The sequence below is a fragment of the Schistocerca gregaria genome, chromosome 7 (genome assembly GCF_023897955.1).
Source record: "Schistocerca gregaria isolate iqSchGreg1 chromosome 7, iqSchGreg1.2, whole genome shotgun sequence".
Lineage (NCBI taxonomy): Eukaryota > Metazoa > Arthropoda > Insecta > Orthoptera > Acrididae > Schistocerca > Schistocerca gregaria.
The window spans coordinates 122,380,140-122,407,233 of record NC_064926.1 but is presented as its reverse complement, the minus strand read 5'-3'; positions in this window follow the sequence as shown (position 1 = coordinate 122,407,233).

Genomic DNA, 27,094 nt, shown 5'->3' with positions numbered 1-27,094 from the left:
TATTTTTAAAAATCTCCACACAGTAGACAATGCGCTCTGAAATTGCAGACTGATTCGGTTAGATGCTTCTGTTTGGTGATTGCTGTCCAGTGTCAACCTGTGTGGGAAAAATGAATTAACTTGAATTACATACTGTTCTAAAATATTCCGTTTTACACAATTTGCTTCGTTTAAAATCAGACAAACATAAAACATTCGTATTAAATTCTACGTCTCGACTATCTTTGATGAGTGACAACTAGTGATTCATGTGTAGTGATATATGTGATGGCGTGGCATCCTCTGCATATACCGGCCGGTCTCGTCTGTTAAGCAATGGATGTCATACAAACCTTCGGCATAAGAAAGCACATAAGACAGTAGGACCATGATCTAAAATATACCATGGTCGCCAGAGAACACGGGGTCAAGAACTAAAATTGTTACTTGTTGCAAGTAATTCTACTTCTTTGTTTCACAAACTTACGTCAAAAGATAGTTATAACAATACAATTCATGTCAATAATCTTCAACTAGTCTCTGCCGTTCGTCATCCCAGAACAACGGATCCTTCCCCTTATTAACTGATGAATGCAACATTCTGCAATACTGGTTGTTTTCCCCACCTTAACGAGGAAAATGCTATTGTAACCAGCGGGCCACAGATTTAGAGGAGTACCCTCAGAAGTCACCTTCGACCACTACACCGCACGTATTACACAATGAAGCCTTGATTCCATGCATGTTATTCATGTTCACAAAACTGTCTGCTTTTTATTTATTTTGGTTTTTGGTTTCATGAGTATACAACCAACCACAGTTTAAACTCGTCAGTAACAACTATCAGTTTTATGATGTATGTACAAATTTCAATGCTGTTATAGCAAAAGAATTACATACTTCATAAAATTGGTACATGTACACAGGGCTTATCTCTATGAAAAATTTAATTTAAAGTCAGTTACAAAAAAAGGCATATTATTTTCTCTAAATAATTGTGTACAAATACACTTCACGTTATGCGTCCGATTTGTCTACCGATGTAGTGAGTAATTGGGGTCCGTACTACCGGCAATGCGATTCTTCGTTTCTGCCCCGCTTCTTCGGAGTGTCTGCTCCCTCCCACTATGGTCTTGTGTTGCGGTCTCCTCGCTGCCGTAATAGTAGAATGTAGATTTTGAGGTGGCCGCTTATATGCTCACTCCTTATTCCTTGAAAGCTTTGTGTATGAGTTTACACACGATGACGTCTCTTGTTGTCAGAAGAATGGTAACGCAATGGGGCCTTCGTATCTCACAGCACAGTTTATTTACTGTCCCATCTATCCTGTCTGTCTTTTCGGGACGCCCTAATGTGGTTCACGTCATGTTCTTCTTCACAAATACAAAAATAGCCATCAATCAGTCCTAGGCGATGAAAATCTTTTTCTTTTCCCTTTGTTGTTCATACGTCTGCTTCATTCCCCACTCTACGTCTTTTTAAATTGTTGTATGGCGTTTGTGAACGGTACCATTGGATGGCATGGCGTTCCTGAAGCTGCGCCTTTTTTAGCCAATTGGTTGGCATATTAGTTGCTGCGGTTGCAACTGTGGCCTTTGAACCAGACTGATGTTATTTATTTTTGATGATTTTGTGGTCTACTGACTAGTTACGTAATTTCATAAACGATTGGGTTTCTGTGTCGCTGTGTAAATTGACTTTCCAAGATCATAACTGCTGCTTAGGAGCCGGTTTCCTTCGTTGTTAAGTACTTCTAAGTTGGCTAATAGCTCTGTCGTCATACCAGTCATTTCTTCTGGTATCTTGTAGCATCCACAAGCTTATGTTGTCTGGTCTATGAACGCACATCCGGTGCACCACCTGTATATAGTATTTTGGTATCCGTTATGTGTCCTATAACTTTTCGTATCGCCATCATACCTTCTGAAGGGTTACTATAGGTATCTTTCAGATTGTTCACTTTGATGTGAGCGAAAATACACACACCAAAAAACGTTTTACATCACCACAGTTCCGAGAGTTCCGGAACCTATACAGAAAATTGGAGTAGAGATCAACATAAACATCATTTCCGTCTTGGCTCATGAAAACCACACACTGCATGTTGTACCACCGTACAGCGAGACCTTCAGAGGTGCTCATCTAGATTGCTTTACACACTGGTAACTCTAATACCAAGTAGCACGTCCCGTTACATTGATGCATGCCTGTATTCGTCGTGGCATACTGTCTACAGGTTCATCAAGGCACTGTTGGTCGACATTGTCTCAGTTCTCAAAGGAGATTCGGTGTAGATCCCTCAGAGTGATTGGTGGGTCACGTCGCCTATAAACAGTCCTTCTCAATCTATACCAGGCATGTTTGATAGTATTCATCTCTGGATAACATGCTGCCTCTCTAGTCCACGATGTCGTTATCCTGAACGAAGTCATTAACAAAATGGGCACGATGGGGGTGTGAATTGTTGTCCATGACGACGAATGCCTCGCCAATATGCTGCCAACAAGGTTCCACTATTGGTCGGAGGATGGCATTCGCGTATCGTACAGCAGTTACAGCGCCTTCCAAGGCAACCAGCGGCGTACATCGGCCCCACATAATGCTGGCCCAAACCAGCAGGGAACCTCTCCACCTTGCTGCACTTGCTGGACAGTGTGTCTAAGGCGTTGAGCCTGAGCGCGTTGGCTCCAAACACGTCTCCGACGATTGCCTGGTTGAAGGAATTTGCGACACTCATGGGTGAAGAGTACGTGATACCAATCCTGAGCGGTCCATTCCCCATGTTGTTGGTCCCATCTGTAGCGCGCTGCATGGTGTCGTGATTTGCAAAGATGAACCTAGCCATTGGACGTCAGGAGTGAAGCTACGTATCATGCAGCCTATTGCGCACAGTTTGAGTCGTAGAACGACGTCCTGTGGCTCTACGAAAAGCATTATTCAACATGGTGGCGTTGGTTTCAGGATTCCTCCGAACCATAATTCCACTACAGTAGTAGCTCTTGGGTGGCCTGAGCGAGGTATGTCATCGAATCTCTTCCATGTCCGAACAACATCGCTTTGGTTCTCTCCGAGGCGCCTGGACACTTCCCTTGTTGAGAGCGCTTCCTGGCACAATTACAATGCGGAAGAGATCTAACAGCGGTATTGACTGTCTAGGCATTGTTGAACTACAGACAACACGAACTGTGTACCTCCTTCCTGGTGGAATGACTGGAACTGATCGACTGTCGGACCCCCTCCGTCTAATAGCCGCTGACCATGCATGGTTGTTTACATCTTTGGACGGGTTCAGTGGCAACTGTGAACAGTTAAAGAGACTGTGTCAGCGATACAATATCCACAGTCAATCACTGTCTTCAGGAGTTCTTGGAACCGGGGTGATGCGGAACTCTTTTTGATGTGTGTATATGATAACAGTAGTCGTAACATGGTAGAGCTGTTCCTCGCATAACTTTCGCTGGAAATCTTCTAATACACATTAATATAGCTCTTATGTCGGCCGTTGTCCGTTGATCCAGTATTGTTTAGTAAAGTAGTCGACAACCAATGTCCGTATATTCTGCATAACTATCGATCTCGTAAAATGTCTATGTTTTAGCAGGAACTTAGATGCGAGATAACGTCGTCGTAGGTATATTGGTGCTTCTAATATCTCCCGTTACAGTGTATTTGTTGGCAACACATATGCGGAGTGCTTTATACTGCAGTTTGTCCAGTTTAAATAGAGTAGACCTGCTTACAGATCGGTAGGAGATGCATGCATAGTCCAGGTAGAGACAATAAATGCCCTGTAGATGCTTAGAGTCACATTGGGGTCTTACCCCCCACCCCACCCCCTTCCACACCCCCTCTCTCACCAGGAAATACCCGTAAGTGCTTGAAGAATATTTATTGCTGTTCCGCATTTTTGTGTTACTTTTCTGACATGTGCACTCCATGTCAATTTGTAATTTGTTTTATGACTAACAACCTGACATTTTTATTGACTGGACATGTTTATGATTCAAGCCTCTTTTTTATATATCTGTGTTTAACCAATACATAGCCGGATGTCGTACTAGGTGAGGTATTTAGCAGCCAAGATTGTAAGTTCGCCACCAGTTATCCTGATGTCTCAATGCTCTGATTTAATGTCTCTTCGGTTACATAAATGCAGAGATCATCAGTAGATTGGAAGATCTTAGTGTTATTCCCGACTAGATCATGTATGTTCCTGCTGTACATGTTGAAAGGCAATGGGAACAAAGGACAAAATAGACCCTTCCGTAAGCCAGAACTCAGCATCCGCGCTCCGATTGTTTGTGTGCTATTTATAATGACGATTTGTCGTTGGGATAAAACCTGTTACAGATTTTGCGTAATCCTTTGGGGCACACCATAGTTAATCAGCTTATGTGTTAATATCGTTATTGATACATTGTCGTAATCATCCGTTAAATTTGTGAAAATCGCCAATAAGTAATTGTTTTAACGTAGGGATTTGTGAATGGCGGTTGTTAAAAGCCTTAGAACTCCATTTGTGCCCATTCTGCTTTCAAACCCGACTTGATACGGCGACGTAACGCCTGTCTTTTCCACCCACCACTCCAATTTATATTTAGTCATCCTTTCTAGTGTTTTGTGTGAGCCCGTTAACAACTTTATTGGTGTGTATGATTCAGTATTATTTCTGTCCTTGTCTTGCTTCTTCATTGGCACTATTCTTGCTAGTTTCATGACCCATTGCTACCATATTCTATTCAGATATTAATTAGACTTTATTATCCCACTTGTGGTAGGTGTCCAAGCATTTCGCAGCTAATATTGTCAGGGCTCGGTACTGTACTTTTCGCAAGTTGTAGTGCTTTGCCTATCTCTGTTGGGCTTTGTGGCAAAAACAGTCCGTGCGTTAAATCCTCACAGCTTTGTTGAGGTCAGTAATCCACCTTAGGGTGAGCAATTTCTCTGGTATTCCCTCTAACATTTCCTCCAATGGAGGAATTTCTCGTTGCTCGGTCCTCCCTCTGTTTGCGAAGCGTTTAATTTCCTGCCAAATTTCTGTGAATGGTGTTTGTTAAGCTTAAAGGCGAAGTTTTCCATACTTATTCTTCGCTTTTGTTTCGAAGCACGTTTGGCTTCCGCTACCTCATATTTAAGGGTGATATAATTTTCTAATGTTGTGCGTTCCCTGGATCGCCTTAATGCCGCTATTCCTATTTCCTTTGAGTCCTGGCATTCCGCATCGCCCATGTAGTTTTATCACAAAACATGTTCGTTTCTGCGGTGCCCATTTCCTAGCCGCACTGGTTATGACGTCTGTAAATGTTTTGTAGTCTGCTACAGTTTCGTATGTATCTGCAAGTATTTCCATGTTGTATTCCTAATATTTCTTGTACGCCTCCCAATCAGCTTTGCGTGTATCCCACATACACATATACAGGGTGTTACAAAAAGGTACGGGCAAACTTTCAGGAAAAATTCTTCACACACAAAGAAAGAAAATATGTTATGTGGACATGTGTCCGGAAATGCTTACTTTCCATGTCAGAGCTCATTTTATTACTTCTATTCAAATCACACCAATCATGGAATGGAAACACACAGCAACAGAACGTACCAGCGTGACTTCAAACACTTTGTTACAGGAAATGTTCAAAATGTCCTCCGTTAGCGAGGATACATGCATCCACCCTCCGTCGCATCGAATCCCTCATGCGCTGATGCAGCCCTGGAGAATGGCGTATTTTATCAGAGCCGTCCACAATACGAGCACGAAGAGTCTCTACATTTGGTACCGGGGTTGCGTAGACAAGAGATTTCAAATGCCTCCATAAATGAAAGTCAAAAGGGTTGAGGTCAGGAGAGCGTGGAGGTCATGGAATCGGTCCGCCTCTACCAATCCATCGGTCACCGAATCTGTTATTGAGAAGCGTACGAACTCTTCGACTGAAATGCGCAGGAGCTCCATCATGCATGAACCACATGTTGTGTCGTACTTGTAAAGGCACATGTTCTGGCAGCACAGGTAGAGTATCCCGTATGGAATCATGATAACGTGCTCCATTGAGAGTATCCCGTATGGAATCATGATAACGTGCTCCATTGAGCGTAGGTGGAAGAACATGGGGCCCAATCAAGACATCACCAACAATCCGTACCCAAACGTTCATAGAAAATCTGTGTTGACGTGAGTGCACAATTGCGTGCGGATTCTCGTCAGCCCACACATGTTGATTGTGAAAATTTACAATTTGATCACGTTAGAATGAAACCTCATCCGTAAAGAGAACATTTGCACTGAAATGAGGACTGACAGACTACTGGATAAACCATTCGCAGAAGTGTACCCTTGGAGGCCAATCAGCTGCTGATAGTGCCTGCACACGCTGTACATGGTACGGAAACAACTGGTTCTCCTGTAGCACTCTACATACAGTGATGTGGTCAACGTTACCTTGTACAGCAGCAACTTCTCTGACGCTGGCATTAGGGTTATCGTCAACTGAACGAAGAATTCCTCGTCCATTGCAGGTGTCCTCGTCGTTCTAGGTCTGACCGTGGAAGTTTATTAGCAGCGGTAGGTGATCCGACCCTAGTGTGTCTTGCACGTCATGATAGGAACCAGCTCGACTGATGCGATAGTTTGGTCAACTACTGACTTTCCTCGACTAGGTACACTGACCTACTCGCCGAGCCATCATTCAGAATTACGAAATTCATTCATTATTTCCAGAATCACATCCCCCTCTCTGTCAGCCCGTCTCCAACCCGACGTCCCGAGGTGTGCGCTGAAATCTCCCAAATCACTTTAGGGCCACCCAGTTGCTGTAATATACTGAGAATAATCTCCTTATTTAACATTACTTTGGGAGCCCTGCATACTGAAAGATTTGACGTAGTTTTATTCACAGTGGCTACCTCAATAGCAAATGCCTCTTCCACTGATTGTGTTGTTGATTTTGACCCGTTAGTAACTTTCATCATCACGGATCCAGATTGGTGCGCCACCCTAACCGTCCTCTCTATCCGCTCGTAAAACTTAATACCCTGGAAAGGGCAAGTCTTAGTCTGGAGTCATCCATGTTTCGCTAATGGCACACAGTTTCATGTAATTACTTTGCACTAGGTTTAGTACTGCCGTTGCATTGTTTCTTATATTTTATTTGCAACATATCTAGTGTGTCACCTGTTTTTATTCACTCGACTGTTTGTGTTAGAAGTTCTACAAAGGTATTCATTCTCTCGTGGCCATTGCTTATTGTTTTTTTTTTTTTTTTTTTTTTTTTTTTTTTTTTTTTTTTTTTTTTTTTTTGAGGTTCAGGTTGATTCCAACCGTGCTCCTGGTTAGATCACTAGGGTCGTGCAAGTGTTCGCGAACACCTGAGGCGCGACGTAGCAGAGGTTTTCTCCATACACCTGTACTGCCGGTGCGCGGTGGAATGGGGCACGTCCCATCTGCGTGTAGGAGGCGAAGCGCTAATCTGACGTATCGACTCCACCGCGTTGCGTGTGATGGCAGTGGATTTTTTTTCCTGTAGCAAGGGAGGAAATTCTTTTAGGGTTACATTCTGGACTATTAGGGTTACATTCTGGACTACATACAACTTGTTCTTCAATGTGAGTGAGCAGTTCTGCTGACGTGTAACGATTTCAGAGTAAGAAATGCTTTGTAATGTGTCCGGCGCTTCTTGAATTGTTTCTGCGTGCAGCAAGTTCTTTAGATTTTCTCCTTCCTTACGACGTGCTCTGTCTGCTGTATGGTGCACATTTTTACAGCTGGTGCAAGTGAGAGTATCAGATTCACAGGCTGACGTTCTGTGATCAGCACCACACATATCACACCTGGGATTTTTTACGGTGTTATCTTCCTAAGTGCCCAAAACGTATGCTCGTTTCAGAACTGTTTCATTATTATTTTGCGATATCATTTTATTCATTCTCCTAACCTCCAGCACTGCCATTAACGATTTTAATTCTTGCATTAACTCGTCCATGTCATGGTGTAGACCACTCATCGTATCACTCCCTATTTGGCGTATACGGTTCTAGCTGACTATCAACTAATGTCCGCGACTTCATAGCCTGTTTGCCGCAATGGCCGTTCCCACTTCCACCATTAACCTATATCTCAATGTTGCTGTAAAATTCCAAATCTGCTCTCTGTCTCCCAGCATATGTTTGTGAAACAATTCGCAACTGGCTATATCATGGAGCTTTCCTACGTTGGCGATTCTCCCTTTAATAAACATAGTGTAAGGACTTGGCTCTGTTATCCTGTAAAGCTGATTTTTGTCATCTTTACTCAGAGTTGCATTCTGCATAATCGTTCTGTGCTACAAACCATTGGCTATAGGTATATCTGACTGATTCTCATATGTCACGTCTTGCATTTCCTGATCTACCACGTTGACACCTAATGCCATCCGTTTATCCAAGTCCACATTTTCCCTGCACGCCTGCTGCACGTTTCCTGTCGCCACTCAAATCTGAATTCCTACAGTCTAGTTCACAGTGCTCAATAGGTCTTACTACCGCATCGGCTACTGTTGATATCATCGTGTCGTCTGCCGAGGCCGGCCGGCTTAGTGGACGTCCGACCCCTTCTCCTTATGGCCTCCCAAACATGACTTGCAGTCACTGCTGTAACCCACTACTTTTCAGTTGTTTAACTGTGCACACCTATTCACTTCCCGAGATATTGCACGCGGAAGTAAGGAACTCGATTTCCGAGAGCGTTAGGCACGATGTTCAATCGAGCACAGCTCTGCCAAGTCTGTTCACAAAACTAGTCTAGATTCGCTGACCAACTTTAAAACCGCTTGAAAGGATAAGCAGAGATCTAGTGTGTAACATTAGTACACTATAACTGACTGTGTCCAAGTTCATACGACATGATACATCCAGCAACAGTTTACAGAAGTGTGCCTTTCCTGGCCACAACGGATGCAGACTGTACAGCACTAGCTGAATGGATCAATTAGAACACCCCGTTTATCGCACCCCCCTCCCCGGCATTTTGCAGGGTACTATTTTTTACATTACTCACAAATCTTCTCTTCTCGGTCACGCGAGTCTGACAACCTTTACTTGTCTACGTTCAAGAAATAACTGGCGCCGTATTACTCAGCAAGATGCGGACAAATTCCGTATACTGTTCGAGCGCGGTTGGCTGCAACTTTTGGTAAGGAAACTGGCGAATGGCCCGCCCGGTTAGCCGATCGGTCTAAAGCATGGCTTTACGGAGCGGCAAGAAGCGCCTGGTCCCCGGCACGAATCCCCGCGGCGGACTTGTGTCGAGTTCTGGTGAGCCGACCAGGTTGTGGATGGTTTTTAGGCGGTTTTCCATCTGCCTCGGCGAATGCGGTCTGGTTCCCCTTATTCCACCTCAGCTACACTATGTCGGCGATTGTTGCGCGAACACGTTCTCCACGTACGCGTACACCCCCATTACTCTACCACGCAAACACTCGTCTGGAGTGAGACGTTTCCTAAGGGGGGGATACACCGAGAGCCGAACTGCACAGTAACCCTGGGTTCGGTGTGGGGCGGCCGATAGGTTAAGTGCACTGCGGTAGTAGTCGTGGGGTTGTGGATCACTGCGGCTGTGGCTGGGACGGAGCCTCTCCGTCGTTTCTAGGCCCCCCGTTAACATACAATACAATACAATATAAACTGGCAAATGGATACAAGAACCCTAAAGGCGTACGTTTACCAGCAAGAAAAACTTCGCTAAGTCAATTTTGGAAGCTAGTACTACAAATTCTTTGACGTGAAAGCCCTTTCGTCAGCTTCCTGAAGTAGCATGAGCAAATCAGAGGAGATAGTTGCTTGCATCTTACTGCCCTTTCTTACCAAATTTGCCATTTTCTCAAATCTTCATACGTTTTGTGCGCACAACGCTCGTGCGAAAATGTCAGTGTCGAAAAGTGAGGAATACTTGTGGACCAGTGAAAGAACGAAACCAGTAATTCACAAAGTGGAGTTGTTTCGCATGATATGAAACATGTGAATTTAAAAACTGAGTTAAGAAGCAGGATGCAGTAGAACACACTATAGTAGATTTTGTGATAACAAATGCCGAAATGACCAAAATAATTCCCAATTTACTGACGCAATATGAACAATAATATAACAAAGTGAATAAACGTAATAGTGGAAAATGTACAGGGTATTTGTACACAGGGAACTGAGAGTATGTCGATTCCGTAACATTTTTGTTTCGTTTCTACACGCCAAATGAGACACATGGTAATACCTATTTCTTCACCCAAACTGACCCATTCTGCTTCATTTTTTGTCACAACCTTCCTTTAATAATGAAACAACGGTGGATTCCGCTCTGCTATTTAAGTTTGACATCGTAAACCTCCATTTATCTATCCCTTGATGGTGTTGTTATTGTTGTTGTGGTCTTCAGTCCTGAGACTGGTTTGATACAGCTCTCCATGCTACTCTATACTGTGCAAGCTTCTTCATCTCCCAATACTTACTGTAACCTATATCCTTCTGAATCTGCTTAGTGTACTCATCTCTTGGTCTCCCTCTATGGTTTTTACTCTCCACGCTGCCCTCCAATGCTTAATTTGTGATCCCTTGATGCCTCAGAACATGTCCTACCAACCGGTCTCTTCTTCTTGTCAAGTTGTCAAGTTCACCCATAACTAAAGAAAGCTTCTACTCATCATAGCAAACAGAAATTTAATTATGATCATCCTAAATCTCTCTATGGGGACTCCATTGACAACTGACTGGTGGCTACTTTTGTCTTTCTCTACAGTTTTTGTTTTGCACTTTACAGCTCTGTCCAGAACCATGGAAGTCTTTAACTGATGTTTACGAACATCTAGCATTCTGTAATAGCTACGGTCAGCAACTTATGTTAATCAGTAGAACTAAAAACCAGTACCAGTTGCAAATTCTCACTTTAAACTCATTGACTAGTTTTGGGCCGAGACCCATTTACAGATCATCATAACAAAGTCGAAAATGCGATTACCGAAGATGTCAAATATTTGCAATGAACGGTTCCAGTGCATACAGTCCATGTATTCATTGGACATTTTTGACAACTTCGGAAACGTCAATTTCGACTTCGTTATGATGATCTATAAATGGGTCTTGGCCCGAAACTAGTCATCTAATGAGGTTAAAGTGAAAATTTGCATCGTGGACTGATTTTTCTTCCTTCTTATTCCTGATGTCTTAACAGATATCCTATCATCCTGTCGCTTCTCTTGTCAGTGTTTTCCACATATTCTTGCCTCTCCGATTCTGCGCAGAACCTCCTTTCTTACATTATCACTCCACCTAACATTCAATATTCGTCTGTAGCACCACGTCTCAAATGGTTCTATTCTCTTCTGTACCGATTTTCCCACACTTCATCTTTCACTATCATACAATGCTGCACTCCAAACGTACGGTCTCAAAAATTTCTTCCTCAAATTAAGGCCTATGTTTCATACTAGTAGACTTCTATTGGCCAGGAATGACCTTTTTGACAGTGCTAGCCTTTTCTTGATATCCTCCGTGCTTCCTCCGTCACTTGTTATTTTGCTGCCTGGTTAGTGGAATTCCTTAACTTCATCTACTTCGTGATCATCAGTCCTGATGTTTCTCACTGTCCTTATTTCTGCTACTTCTCATTATTGTTGTCTTTCATCGATTTACTCTCAATCAACATTCTGCACTCATTAGACGGTTCATTCTATTCATCAGATCATGTAATCCCTCTTCACTTTCACTCAGGATGGCAATATCATCGGCAAATCATACCATTGATGAAACTTCCTTCCAGACTGAAACTGTGTGCCCGACCGAGACTCTAACTCGGGACCTTTGCCTTTCGCGGGCAAGTGCTCTACCAACTGAGCTACACAAGCACGACTCGCGCCCCGCCTTCACAGCTTTACTTCTGTTAGTACCTCGTCTCCTACCTTCCAAACTTTACAGAAGCTCTCCTGCGAGGATAGGAGACGAGATACTGGTAGAAGTAAAGTTGAGAGGACAGGGCGTGAGTCGTGCTTGGGTAGCTCAGTTGGTAGAGCACTTACCGGCGAAAGGCAAAGGTCCTGAGTGTGAGTCTAGGTCCAGCACATAGTTTTAATTTGCCAGGAAGTTTCATATCAGCGCACACTCCGCTGTAGAGTGAAAATCTCATTCTGGAAACATCCCCCAGGCTGTGGCTAAGCCATGTCTCCGCAATATCCTTTCTTTCAGGAGTGCTAGTTCGGCAAGGTTCGCAGGAGAGCTTATGTAAAGTGTGGAAGGTAGCAGAAGAGATGCTGGTAGAAGTAAAGCTGTGAGTACGGGGCGTAAGTCGTGCTTGGGTAGCTCAGTTGGTAGAGCACTTGCTGGTGAAAGGCAAAGGTCCCGAGTTTGATTCTCGGTCCGGCACACAGGTTTAATCTGCCAGGAAGTTTCATATCAGCGCACACTCCGCTGCAGAATGGAAATTTCATTCTGTTCCCATACCATTGATGTCCTTTTACCTTGAATTTCGATTCCACTCCTGAACCTTTCTTTTATTTCCATCATTGCTTCTTCGATGTACAGATTGAACAGTAGGGGCGAAAGATTATATCCCTGTCTTACACCTTTTTTAACCCAAGCACTTCGTTCTTGGTCGTCCACTCTTATTATTCCCTCTTGGGTCTTTTAACTATTGTATGTGACCCGTCACCCCTATAGTGTATCCCGATATCTACTGTAACCCAAGAAATATTTTTTTTCCTTATTATTCTCCTTTCTCCTGGCCTTATCCCGTATCTGCATGGGGTCGGCATGTTATCTGTATTTGACAATGTTGTGACAGATGGAAGCCAGACGCCGTTGCTGTTACCACCCCTTTCTTCCCTGCGACAGAATATCTGTTTCCCATTTGTTCGCTTCTATTGCTAGGACGTGAGAACCAACTGGTACTCACCTAGTTGGATGTAGGACCCTCCTGACCGATACACTGGCCCTCGTCATTAATGGGACGGGGTAATTCGATCCGGGCTATTGCACCTCCCGGAATCCGACAGACGGCATACTAACGCGCGCTGCTATCCTGGCGGGTATAACCTCGTACATACTGAATCATTCAAATTGAGTTCCTTACATTATACTGAGTTATTTACGTAGAAAATACTGTGCTTCAATTATTTCTAAAGAGACTAAGTTGTAGTACTGCAACACCAGTGCAGTAACGTCGGCATGAGGTATTGCAAGATGCAGTGCAGTTACTGAAACGCGAAGCCAACGTTTTGCTGATGCGCGGGTGATTCTAACGAATATTAATTCCAACTAGTAGGTCAGTAACTGTGAACTAAGAATACTGTGAACTTAGAAACTGACGCAACTGCGAAAAGGAAATAAAGATAATCACTCTTTTTTATTGAGATCACATTTTTACAACATTTTTTAGGACTTGATTCTCAGTGCAAACGCAAAAGTACACGACAGCTCAATGAGACAGAGCAGTACTGTTGGAAACACCCAACCTGCCCCATATATATATATATATATATATATAAACACCGGAGAGCAAGATTATTGAGCTCCTTGAGTTTCTTACTGAACTTCCGGGACCACGAAGTTGCCCAAAATTTCTAAGGTTGGTTCACTTACTTAAGAACGCTTCAGTAGCCGGCCGCGGTGGTCTAGCGGTTCAGGCGCTCAGTCCGGAACCGCGCGACTGCTACGGTCGCAGGTTCGAATCCTGCCTCGGGCATGGATGTGTGTGATGTCCTTAGGTTAGTTAGGATTAAGTAGTTCTAAGTTCTAGGGGACTGATGACCACAGATGTCAAGTCCCATAGTGCTCAGAGCCATTTGAGCCATTTATAAAAAAAATAAAAATAAAAATAAATTAAAAAAACACTGCAGTAAATAGCATTTTACATAGGGTTGGTTCTGCTATTGTCAGAGAAAGAATTCGTTTTACTCGTCGGAAGTTGGACATTGCTTCTGAGCACCTGTATCAACTGTATTTGAAGGTAAAATCTGTTTTATCTCCTGACTCATGGGACTGGATTGATGGCACGACATGGGCTAAGTCTGACTGGGTTCGCCAAGTGGCCACAAAAAGATAGATTACCAAGTACAGCCGATTGGACTAGCCTTCTCTGGTGAACTCTGTTATTCGACGTCCTGTCATAAATTTGACGGGTAAGGACCTGGACGAAGCTATGTCGTCTCTCGTCAGTAAAGGGCTGAATTTTGCCCCATACTCCAAAGACTTTGCCTTTCATCAGTGCAGTTGAAGATGCTGTCCGATCACTAACAGAAGATTCTGCTGAAGAAATCAGACGAAAAACCTGTCGAACAATTCCGAAGCATCGTCCATAAAGAAGCAATGTTTCCAAGGAAGAAAGATGGGCGATACGAAAGCTGCGTGAGGATAATGACACAGTCGTCCTGCGTGCTGAGATAATGGTAATGGTACCGTCCTTCTGCCTCAGGAAGTCTACAAGGAAAAGATATGTGGTCTGCTCAGTTCGGGTGCATACCGGAAGGTTAACAAGGTGACAATAAGGACTGCTGCCTTGCTGAACGGAAATCGTAAGTAGTTTAAGAGTACGAGGTGCAGTACGACCGAGATTTTATGGTCTTTTGAAGTTCTCAAGATAGGTCAGGATGAGCGTCTAGAGGACTTGTCTATGAGACCTACAACGAGAACTATTGGTTCACCAACGTATTTTTCCTTATTAAAACCATTGGTAGGAAAATGTAGTCACCACATTCGTAATTCTATGGATTTTATTCAGAGACTTAGAAATGTCAAGCTAAATATTACGGATGTTCTTGTTAGTTTTGACGTGGTATCATTATACACCAAGATACCTTTAAAGGACTCTTTATCTCTTATCGGCCAACATTTTGATAAGAACATTTCGGCCTTGTTTTACCATGTGCTTTTATCACCTTATTTTCAGTTTAATGGTGAATTTTATGAGCGTATTGATGATGTTGCTATGAGAAGCCCCCTCTCCCATCTTGTAGCTAATTTATTCATGGAAGACTTCGAGGGCAAAGCACTGGACTCAGGAAGTTGTGAACCAACGGTCTTTTGGAGGTACGTGAACGACACATTTGTGGTATGGCCGCACGGGATGGATGACCTACTTCGATTTCTTGAACATTAGAATTCCATCCATGAAAGCATAAAATTTACTATGGAAACAGAAAAAGACGGCTAACTCCCCTTTTTGGATATTGTCGTTCGCTGTAAAGTTGATGACACATTAGAACATGCCGTATATCGGAAACCAACACACACAAATCGATATCTTCATGACAGTAGCTGCCATCACCATTCATAGACCATAGGTGTCCTTAAGACCTTAGTCCATAGGGCGCACTGTACATCCGATAAAGGTAATTTGCAAGAAGAGCGCACATACCTCAAGAGCATTTTTAAATCGAATGAATTTTCTCCGCTACAGAGACGTAGAGCATTCATTGCAAAACCTAGAATGCACGTATATGACGGGGAAGAAGATAGTAATTCCTTCAGATGTAGTGAGTTTTTGCACCATGTGGGTGCTCTTTCCTCGAAGACAGGCCGCCTATTCTTGAGAAACACTGTGCTAAGATGATCTTCCGACCCCCACGAAGATTGCAGCTTTACTCGGCTCTGTGAAGGACGATTTACAGCTTCGTAAAGCGGGTGTGTATAAGATACCTTGCCGAAATTGTGAGAAGTCGTATATAGGCCAAACAACACACACCGTTCACGGATGATGTGTGGATCATAGAAGATACACATGCGTATTACAGCCAGACAAGTCAGCTGTGGCCGAAAATTGTATTGATACAGGGCATTCCATGAGTTACAGTGATGTGAAGATTTTAACATGCACCTCTTCCTTTTGGGAATCTGTCTTCAAGGAAGCTATACAGATTAAATTAACTAATGATTTAATAATAGAGATAATGGCTTTAATTTGGACAAAGCATGGAATCCGGGTCTTGGGGTAATTAAACTGCAGAGATGTTGTCATGGTGTCACCGCCGCCGAACATACACCGATAAGCGAATCGAATGTCTGTGCGCCACAGACGGCGCATGTGTAGACGTATTTCTTTGCCGCCGACCAGTATCTGTGACCCGCATGCGCAGTACTGCCGCAGTGAAGCTTAAAGGCTGGGCTTGGCATGTTGTCGTCAGTTGACCTTTTGTATACGTCGGACATGCCGCCGCCGTCACCCTCGTCCACCTTCTCCAGTTTGCCGATGACACCGCCTTCCTTGCCCTCGCCCCCGCCCTGCAGCGCTCCCAACACCTTCTCCAATCCCATCTTGACGGGTTCACCGCTTGGTGCAACCAGTGGTTGCTCAAGGTCAATCCCTCCAAAACCCAGACGATCATTGTAGCCAAAACCACCCCTTCCTTCCGCCTCCTTGATTTCTATCTCATCATCTATGGCCGTCCTGTCGCCCTCACCCCCACCCTTAAGTACCTTGGCGTCACCCTCGACCTATGCCTCTCCTGGACCCTCCATCTCCGGACAATCCAAGCCAAGGCATGCTCCCAACTCCGTCTCCTCAAGCTCCTTTCCGGCTGTATATGGGGTCTGGACCCCTCCACCATGCTCCACACCTATAAATCCCTCATCCGCCCTATCCTTTGTTACGCCCATCCAACTTGGATCTCCGGCCCCCCTACCTTTTATAAATCCCTTCAAATCCTTGAACGCCATGCTCTCCGTCTTGTCTATCGCATCCATCTCCCCTCCCCCACGCGGATCCTGTACGACCTCTTTCTGTTCCCCCACCTCTTCCTTTTCCTTGAAAGGATATAGATCCTGTACACCTCCCATAAACTCGATCCTCCTCACCCACTTGTCTCGCCCATCCTCTCCCACCCCTACCCACTGCCGCACCTGTATTCCCACGTCCCACCCGGTCTCCATCTCTCCACCTTCCTTACCCTCTCCCAAGGTGGCTTCCGCCAGCTCCCCCTCCCTGGTGATGTCCTCCTCCCTTCCATCTACCCCTCTTATCAACTTTGATAATCCCCCCCCCACTTCCTGTGTGCTTCCCTTTAGTCACCCGCCCTCCCTTCTCTCTCCTTTTCCCCCCATCCCCCTCCCTCCACCCCTCTTCCCCCGGGCTTCCACTCCCTCTTCCTCTTCCGCCTAGCTCCCCTGCCCGTTGCATCTCTGCTCTCCCCTCTCCCTTTCCCATCCCCCCCTCCTCCTCTCTTGGCAGGTCCCCGGACTCGTACACGCTCAGTGGACTTTCACGCGCCGGAGATCATCGCCATCAGTGTCTCGTGTGTGTGCCTTCGTTTCATGTTTAGTGTTCTTTCGCCGTCACGCCATCACTGTTCACGTGTGCCGTCGCAGCCATCCGTGTTATGTGCGCCGCGTCAACAAGTGTTAGTTTTTTTTTCTCGTCCAGCGTGAACGGCTTCGTGTTTATTGTTTTTCGTGTCTACAGTTTTTGCTAGCCGTTTTTATTGTATTATCTGTACCACCTATATGTCATATTTTTGTACCATTCACGGCTGAAGAGCAGTGTAATATTCTGCTGACAGCCCGCCTTGTATAAGGTGATTAAAATAACAATAAACAAAAAAAAAGTTGTCGTCATTCTTGTGACTCACTCGGAGGATGGCCGGACGATACACGATCGAAATATCAGTAGACGAAATTTTATTTGCGCGGCTGCATGCCCGAAATTTAATGGACTATTCATTACACCGCGAGAAGTTGAAAATGCACACTTTTCTTCTAGTTTTGAGCAATACTACCTCTTCTAGGAATAAGTGACACTTTTGTTAAACACGTTAACACAGTAACGATCTTATAATGCTTCCTTGTAGCAATCACCAATTTAACTTGACATCTGTCGATTTCGCCCCTAGTAGAGCAAAGTGCTGACTACTGCAAGTGGGAAGTCTTGAATCTGGTCCGATACTCGAAGCTCCCATTTTGTTCAGTAAAAGACAGTGCGAAACGGTATCGAATGTCTTCAGGCCTACATCTGATACGCCATCAGCTAGCTGCGTTCCTCGCAGCAGAGCGTGTCTGAGGGAGATCTTTGCGAGAGTGCGGCCACCACTCCTACCAGGGGTAACCGCCGCGTCCGCGATTGAATAAGGCGTCCGGCGCGGCCAAGTTGCGTTTCCACGCCATTAGCCGCCGCGCCGGGCAGTCGGCAGTTCCCGCCCTCTGTTGGCGAGTTGCCGCGACCCTCCTGGTGTAGGCTGGAATTTCATAAAAGCGCGCCGGGCTGCGGCCTCTGGTCCTGTTGTCCTGCCACCGCCGTCCAGGACTGGCGCGCTGCCAAAGCCCTGGAGTCCGCTGCACACTTGCCGTGCCTCTGCCGGGCTCGTTGAGAGTGCTGTCTTACTCGGTTGCTGGCTGACGTAACTCCAGCACTTTCAGTGTTAATAGACAGATGAATCAAACCTTTATGGCCAATGTTCATCACGACATAAATGGTTCAAATGGCTCTGAGCAATGTGGGACTTAGCTGCTGTGGTCATCAGTCCCCTGGAACTTAGAACTACTTAAACCTAACTAATCTAAGGACATCACACACATCCATGCCCGAGGCAGGATTCGAACCTGCGACCGTAGCGGTCACGCGGTTCCAGACTGTAGCACCTAGAACCGCTCGTCCACTCCAGCCGGCTTCATCACGACAGAAAGGTAATGTTTTCTCTTTAACTTGGTATGATACTTATAATTTTATTTGTATGGAGTGAACTCTTAATCTCTTTTACAAATGTCTTAAAAAATTGTATATGTCTGTGCTTATATGTAAATGCTAAATACGTAGTATATCCTGACGTCTCCAGTATCACCACAAGTGATCCAAGGATGAGAAATAAATAACAAAAATATAATTTACAATTACATCTACATACCAGGTGATCAAAAACTCAGTATAAATTTGAAACGTTAATAAACCACGCAATGATGTAGATAGAGAGGTAAAAATCGACACACATCCTTGGAATAACATGGGATTTTATTAGAAAAAAAAGTATTGCTAGACGCGTGAAAGATCTCTAGCGCGCGTCGTTTGGTGATGATCTTGTGCTCAGCCGCCACTTTCGTCATGCTTGGCCTCCCAGGTCCCCAGACCTCAGTCGGTGCGATTATTAGCTTTGGGGTTACCTGGAGTCGCAAGTGTATCGTGATGGACCGACATCTCTAGGGATGATGAAAGACAACATCCGACGTCAATGCCTTACCATAACTCCGGACATGCTTTACAGTGCTGTTCACAACATTATTCCTCGACTACAGCTATTTTTGAGGACTGATGGTTGACATATTGAGCATTTCCTGTAAAGAACATCATCTTCGCTTTGTCTTACTTTGTTAGGCTAATTATTGCTATTCTGATCAGATGATGCGCCATCTGTCGGACATTTTTAGAACGTTTGTATTTTTTTGGTTCTAATAAAACTCCATGTCATTCCAAACATGTGTGTCACTCGTACCTCTCTATCTACGTTATTCGGTGATTCATTCAGTTTTCAAATTTATACTGACTTTTTGATCACCCGGTACATACTCCGAAAACCAGGAGGGTATCTTGTACCACTACTAGACTTTTCCTCTCTTGTTGCACTCGCAAATAGAGTGAGGGAAAAACAATAGTCTAAAAGCCTCTGTGCAAGCCCTAATCTCTCGAATTTTATCTTCGTGGACCTTACGCGAAATGTACGTTGGTGGGAGTAAATCGTTCTGCGGTCTGTTTCAAATGCTGGTCCTCTAAACTTTCTCACTGCCGTTCCTCGAAAATAACTCCAACCTTCCTCCACGAATCCCAGTTGGAGTTCCTAAAGGTATGTGTAATACTTGCCTGTTGATAGAAGCTTCCTCAGGAACAGGTTGTACTAGTGTTCTATATGTCGTCTCCTGTACAAACAAATCACATGTTGGTTGGTTGATTTGGGGGGAGGAGACCAAACTGCGAAGTCATTGGTCTCATCGGATTAGGGAAGGATGGGGAAGGAAGTCGGCCGTGCCCTTTCAAAGGAACCATCCCGGCATTTGCCTGAAGCGATTTAGGGAAATCACGGATAACCTGAATCAGGATGGCCGGACGCGGGATTGAACCGTCGTCCTCCCGATTGCCAGTGTGCTAACCACTGCGCCACCTCGCCCGGTAAATCACATGTTCCCAAAATTATCCCAATAAAACGAAGTCGAGCGTCCGGCTCCCCTACTAGCAACCTGACGTGCTTTTATATGGCTTCGCAACGTTGCGTCTAGATATTTAATTAAAGTGCCTGTGTCATGATGCCCCATACTAATGTTGTATTCGACTTCCAGAGGACTTTGTTTCATACTCATCCGCATTAACTTACATTTTTCTGCATTCAAAGCAAGCTGCCATTCATCACACCAACTAGGAATTTTTTCTAAATCATCTTACATATTCCTAGAGTCACTCAACGTCGATACCTTGCCGTACACCACAGCGTCATCAGCAGACAGTCGTAAATTACTGCTCTCCCCGTCCACCAGACCATTTATGTACATAGAGAATAAAAGCGGTCCTATCACGCTTCCCTGTTTCACTCTCGACGGTACACTTCTTCCTCATGAACACCCCCCACCCACAGAGGAGCATGTACTGAGTCACTCGAGACACTCACACATCTGAGAACCTAACCCGTATGCTCGGACCGTCGTCAACAATCCGCAGTGGAGTCCCGTGTCAAACCCTTTCCGCAAATCTATACTCACGTTCAGAAGATAAAAAGCACCTTCGTGTTCACAGGACATGTACAGTAGTGTGTTCTGCAGAAATGATGAGCATTTCAGTCACCTCAGCTCAGCATGTGTCCTGTAACCTAGTAGGCACAGAGTCCTCCATAGACCCTGATAACTTGTTCCATGCGTGATGCCATCGACGCGTATAAGGCTCGAATGGCATCCTGTGGTATCAATGCTACAGTCACCTGGTTCCCGAGTTCATCAGCGATGGTGGTTTACATTGGGTCGCATCGGTGCACCCATCGTTTCACCATATCCCACTCATTTTAGGTTGGCTACAAGTCTGGTGATCTGGAGCGCCAGGGCAAAAGTCTGACGTCCTGCGACACCAAGAAGGCACGTGTTCGTGCAGAAACGTGTGGACGTGCATTGTCTTGCTGAGAACGGGCGTCTGGGGTGTGGGGCAGAAGGGGTATGGCTACGGGTTGCAGGATGTGATTCACGAAGGTCACACTGGTGACAGTGGACACGCACCAACTGTGATTTATTGCTGTACCCAACAGCACCCCATACGATAAGGCCTTACGTTGACGCTACATGTCTTGTGCGAATGCTGTCACTGTGGCCGGCCGCGGCGGTCTCGCGGTTAAGGCGCTCATTCCGGAACCGCGTGACAGCTACGGTCGCAGGTTCGAATCCTGTCTCGGGCATGGATGTGTGTGATGTCCTTAGGTTAGTTAGGTTCACGTAGTTCTAAGTTCTAGGGGACTGATGACCACAGCTGTTAAGTCCCATAGTGCTCAGAGCCATTTGAACCATTTGAACCTGTCACTGTGATGCAGCTTCCCCTGTCTGCAGCGAACCAAAATGCGGCCATCGTTTTCAAACAAACATATCCTGGATTCGTCTGAAAGCGTTGTCTGACGCCATTCCTAACACCAGTGTCGTCTTTCCATACACCATTGCCATATAGCATGTTTCTGAACATACGTCAAAGATAAGCAGAGAGCTGCACGTAATGCTGTAATAAACGGAGACGAACTGATACCGTTGATAGAGTACAATGTGTTACACTGCTCCACCACTGCATCAGAGCCGAGGAGAACGCAGATCTATCCTGCAATAACATTCGCATCAGGTGTCGATCTTCTCACGGAATAGTTTGGGTGGTGCAGTCTGACCCATATAATCGTGTTCTACGGCCGTTCGTGAATCATTCTGCACCTCTGCACTGCCGAAACACTTCTTCCCACACGAGCAGCAGTTCCCGGGATGGATGCACCACTTTCTCTCATGCCAGCAATACGCCCTCTTCCAAACTCAGTGATTTGACGGTGCGGTTCACGCATACGTCTGCGAGGCATCCTTCACCTTTGCTCAAGTCACATTGATCCATTACCTTTGGTTTATAGCGACAACGAGAGCCACAGGACATTTTACCACTACGTGGTCTTGCGCCGCGATATGGATATTGACCTTGAACCCTCGGTCCGACATGGTCCAAATGCTAATCATTTTGTGCAGAACATAGTATTGTACATGTCCTTTGAATATGAACGTCGTATCTCTAGTCGCTCAAGGAGTTCCGTTTTTTTTTCTGAATATGAGTATAGGAATATGGAATCTGCCTGTTGTTCTCTATTCATGGTTTACAGGGTGAGTATCTTGTGAGAAACGTGCAAGCTGAGTTTCGCAAGTTCGATGATTTCTAAATCCATGCTCGTTTGTGTACAGTAACTCTTCTGTCATTAGAAAGAATGTCTTCAAGAATTCTGCAGCATACAGATGTTAAGGATATTGCTGCGTAGTTATACGGGTCACCTACGCTTTTTGCCAGTCGCTTGGGACTTCTCACTGGGCGCTGGCGCGATAAATGCCGGCTGAGCAAGGGGCCAACGCCGCAGAGTAGTTCCTGCGAAATCGAATCGGTATCCCATCTGTTTCTGGTAGGTTACAGTACGCTTGTTCGCCCACTGCTTGAATACTGCTCAGCAGTCTGGGATCCGCACCAGATAGGGTTGATAGAAGAGATAGAGTAAATCCATACGGAGAGCAGCGCGCTTCGTTACAGGATCATTTAGTAATCGCGAAAGCGTTACGGAGATGATAGATAAATTCCAGTGGAAGACTCTGCAGGAGAGACGCTCAGTAGCTCGGTACGGGCTTTTGTTAAAGTTTCTAGAACATACCTTCACCGAAGAGTCAAGCAGTATATTGCTGCTTCCTACGTATATCTCGCGAAGAGACCATGAGGATAAAATCAGAGAGATTAGAGCCCACACAGAAGCATACCGAAAATCCTTCTTTCTACGTACAATACGAGACTGGAATAGAAAGGAGAACCGATAGAGGTACTCAGGGTACCCTCCGCCACACACCGTCAGGTGGCTTGCTGAGTATGGATGTAGATGTAGATGTAGACTTATTAATTTTCAATCCACCTAGTTGCTTCTCTACGCCATGGAGGCCAATTTCTATGTCCTCCATGTGGGAATGTCTACGATAGTCAAACGACGGTATGTTTGTACGATCCTCCTGCGTGAATGATTTCTTAATATGAAATATAGGTGAAATTTTAAACTTAAGGATTTATCACCTCAGACTGGCCGACGTATGACTAGGTAGAATCTTCAGATTCGATTAGTGATTTTACTTATGACCAGAGTTTTCTCGGTTTCCCGACAAGACCTTTCACTAAGGGTTGATGGTCGAAGTTGTAGTGTGCTTCCTGCACGCGCGCGCTCTATTTTTGAACCGACAGTGCGACAGTTCCCGTTTCCTCAGCATTTTCCGCATTTGATTATTAAGCTACGGAAGGTTGTTCCCAGCCTTGATCCACTTAGTAGGGACACACGTCTCCAGAGAGTCATTTAAAGTTTGTTTAAGCTTTGCCCATAATCCCTCTACGTCTGTCATACTGGAGCTAAATGACGTCCATTCGCTGTCTAAGTGGGATGCTAAAACTGCTTTTTTAGCATAAACACTCTCCTGGCCTCCTTCACGGATTTATTAACTTTAGTAACCATCGTTACTGTGATGACATCATGATCACTATACTGACAATGTCGATAATGTCAGATCTTTTTGCAGCTACAAGGTATAAAATATTTACATTGCGCATGGATTGTCTAACTAGCTGTTCAAGGTAATTTTAGAAGTACTTCACAAGACTGTACCACCTGCGGTGAATCCATAGTCGTTCCAGTATATACTCGGTAGGTTAAACTCGCCTCCAGAGAATATTGCTTGATCTCGGTATTCTGCGATGCTGACCCTAGATTATCCGTGAATAAAACTGTCAGAGAGTGGCCAGTAGATCATCCACCAATTAATCTGATTTCACCTAGTCACGTGTCCAGATAACATCCCTCTCACACGTGTCCAGATAACGTCACTCTCACATTCAAAATCGTCCTCAATAGTGACCAAATTTTCATCATCTGCTTCTAAAACTCCCTCCAATGGCGTCTAATATGTCCGATGTACGTTCCATGTATTGATAAATATCTCAGTGTTTTCTACTTCGAGTTTATGCCACCTCTTAGCCACCAGCACAGTTTCAGCTTGAGAAACTTCCTAGAGTTCAGTTAATTCACGAACTCTGTTATAAATACTACAGTTAACTGTTCAAATGTTAACAGTCGAAGTGTCTCTATTTTGAACGCGACCTCATTTCGCTAACTGCTCGTTGACTGGCGAGCGTTGATCAGAGGACCTCGAACTACCACCTAGTCTTAAGAATACCACGTGCACTCTATCCGAGTACCCACTTGTGTGCTACATCCCTGACCCCTGAAAGGGGAATACTACAACTCTGCACCCTATAACGCAGGATCAGAAATCTGCAATCATGACCGTCACAGAGTCACTGGTTGAGGCCCCGTACTCTGCTCCAAACCAAAGGATCCTCGTCGACTCTTGGTACAATGCTGCAAACTGTGAGCTCTGCTTGCACCCCCCAAGTAATGCCAACAGTCTTCACAGTCCCGCCGGCCACGCATAGGAATGGATAGTGCCCTCAGAACTCAAAAGTCGCCATTGGTGCCTACATTACCGACAACGCCCACGATATCCGTAGGCAGGTCCTGCTCCACATCTGGGATGTGGCCGCCCAAAACAAACACCCAGTGCATACTAGAACTCTGGACGACATTTCCATAAGGAACTCTATAACGCGCCTGACAGTGGAGCTCCCAGTAACAAGCCAACTACTCCTCCTATGTGGCTGCTCATACCCTGCTGAAGGAGCGGTCACCTGTCCACTCACAGGGTAAATAGACGAGGCCAGACGCGAGCGACGCAGCCACGTAACAAACCGCTGCTTACCTCACCTACCAAATAACTGATATCTGAAGTGTCCCATGCGACACACCATAAGCTCTGCTGATGACACACCCCGAGTCCACAGCCTGAAGGTGACTGATCGTCTCCATAAGCTTCAGCAGTTTGTGAACTGTAGGTCAGCTATTCCTGCTCCTGCCCAAAGCATGCACACACTCAATCCATCTTCTAGTAGTGGCCAGAGAATAAACTACGAAAACAAATGTAAAAATCTAAATAAGTGACTCACTAGTCTACTGGTGCTGTACCTGCAGAAGCCGGCAGTGATTGAGCTGTGTGAACGGTTACTGCTATCCGAAGTCAAGCAACCAAATAATGCTGGAGTAAGCTGGTGCCAGCACTTCACGCGGCATAGTCACAAGAATATCGATCAGGGCCAACGACGGACTCGCTGGAAACGGACAGCCAATGTCTTCTCGGCCGCCAGTATTTAGATAGCCGCCACCGTCAGTTCGTGCCAGGTAATTCAGTGAGTTTGAGCCTGTTCCACCGGTTAGTTCGAGTCTGTAGACCATATGAGGTCTAGTGTGTCACTGAGACGGAACCACAGTCACAGCCTCAGGCACAGAGACAGGAAGCACATAGTGGACAAAATGTTGTTAGTAGAGGACTTAGTGCCTCAACAGCAGTGAGGCTACAGTGGACTATAGAGGAGAGTTGTACCACAGCAAATTGAAGCTTAAGTTAGGTAGTTGTCTTTTATATTAATACACTACTGGCCATTAAAATTGGTACACCACGAAGATGATGTGCTACATACGCGAAATCTAACCGACAGGAAGAAGATACTGTGATATTCAAATGATTAGCTTTTCAGAGCATTCACACAAGGCTGGCGCCGGTGGCGACACCTACAACGCGCTGACATGAGGATAGGTTCCAACCGATTTCTCATACACAAACAGCAGTTGACCGGCGTTGCATGGCGAAACCTTGTTGTGATGCCTTGTGTAAGGAGGAGAAATGCGTACCATCATATTTCCGACTTTGATAAAAGTCTGATTGTACCCTATCGCGATTGCGGTTTATCGTAGCGCGTCGTTGCTGCTCGCGTTGGTCGAGATCCAGTGACTGTTAGCAGAATATGGAATCGGTAGGTTCAGGAGGGTAATACGGAACGCAGTGCTGGATACCAACGGCTTCGTATCACTAGCAGTGGAGATAGGCATCTTATCCGCATGGCTGTAACGGATCGTGCAGCCACGTCTCGATCCCTGAGTCAACAGATGGTGACGTTTGCAAGACATCAACCATCTACACGAACAGTTGAAATGGTTCAGATGGCTCTGAACACTATGGGACCTAACACCTAAGGTCATCAGTCCCCTAGAACTTAGAACTACTTAAACCTAACTAACCTAAGAACATCACACACATCTATGCCGTAGGCAGGATTCGAACCTGCGGCCGTAGCGGTCGCACTGTTCCGGAACGGCTCGCCCACCATGGCCAGCACGAACAGTTCGACGACGTTTGGAGCATGGACTATTAGCTCGGAGACCATGGCTGCGGTTACCCTTGACGCTGCATCACAGACAGGAGCGCCTGCGACGGTGTACTCAACGACGAACCTGGGTGCACGAATGGCAAATCGTCAATTTTTCGGGTGAATCCAGGTTCTGTTTACAGCATCATGATAGTCGCATCCGTGTTTGGGGACATCGCGGTGAACGCACATTGGAAGCGTGTATTCGTCATCGCCATACTGGCGTATCAGCCGGCGTGATGGTATGGGGTGCCATTGGTTACACGTCTCCATCACCTCTTGTTCGCATTGACGGCTCTTTGAACAGTGGACGATACATTTCAGACGTGTTGCGACCGTGGCTCTAACCTTCATTCGATGCCTCAGAAACCCTACATTTTCGCAGGATAATGCACGACCGCATGTTGCAGATCCTGTACGGGCCTTTCTGGATACAGAAAATGTTCGACTTCCGCCCTGGCCAGCACGTTCTCCAGATCTCTCACCAAATGAAAACGTCTGATCAATGGTGGCCGAGCAACTGGCCTGTCACAATACGCCAGTCAGTACTCTTGATGAACTGTGGTAACGCGTTGAAGCTGCATGGGCAGCTGTACCTGTACATGACATCCAAGCTCTGTTTGACTCAATGCCCAGGCGTAT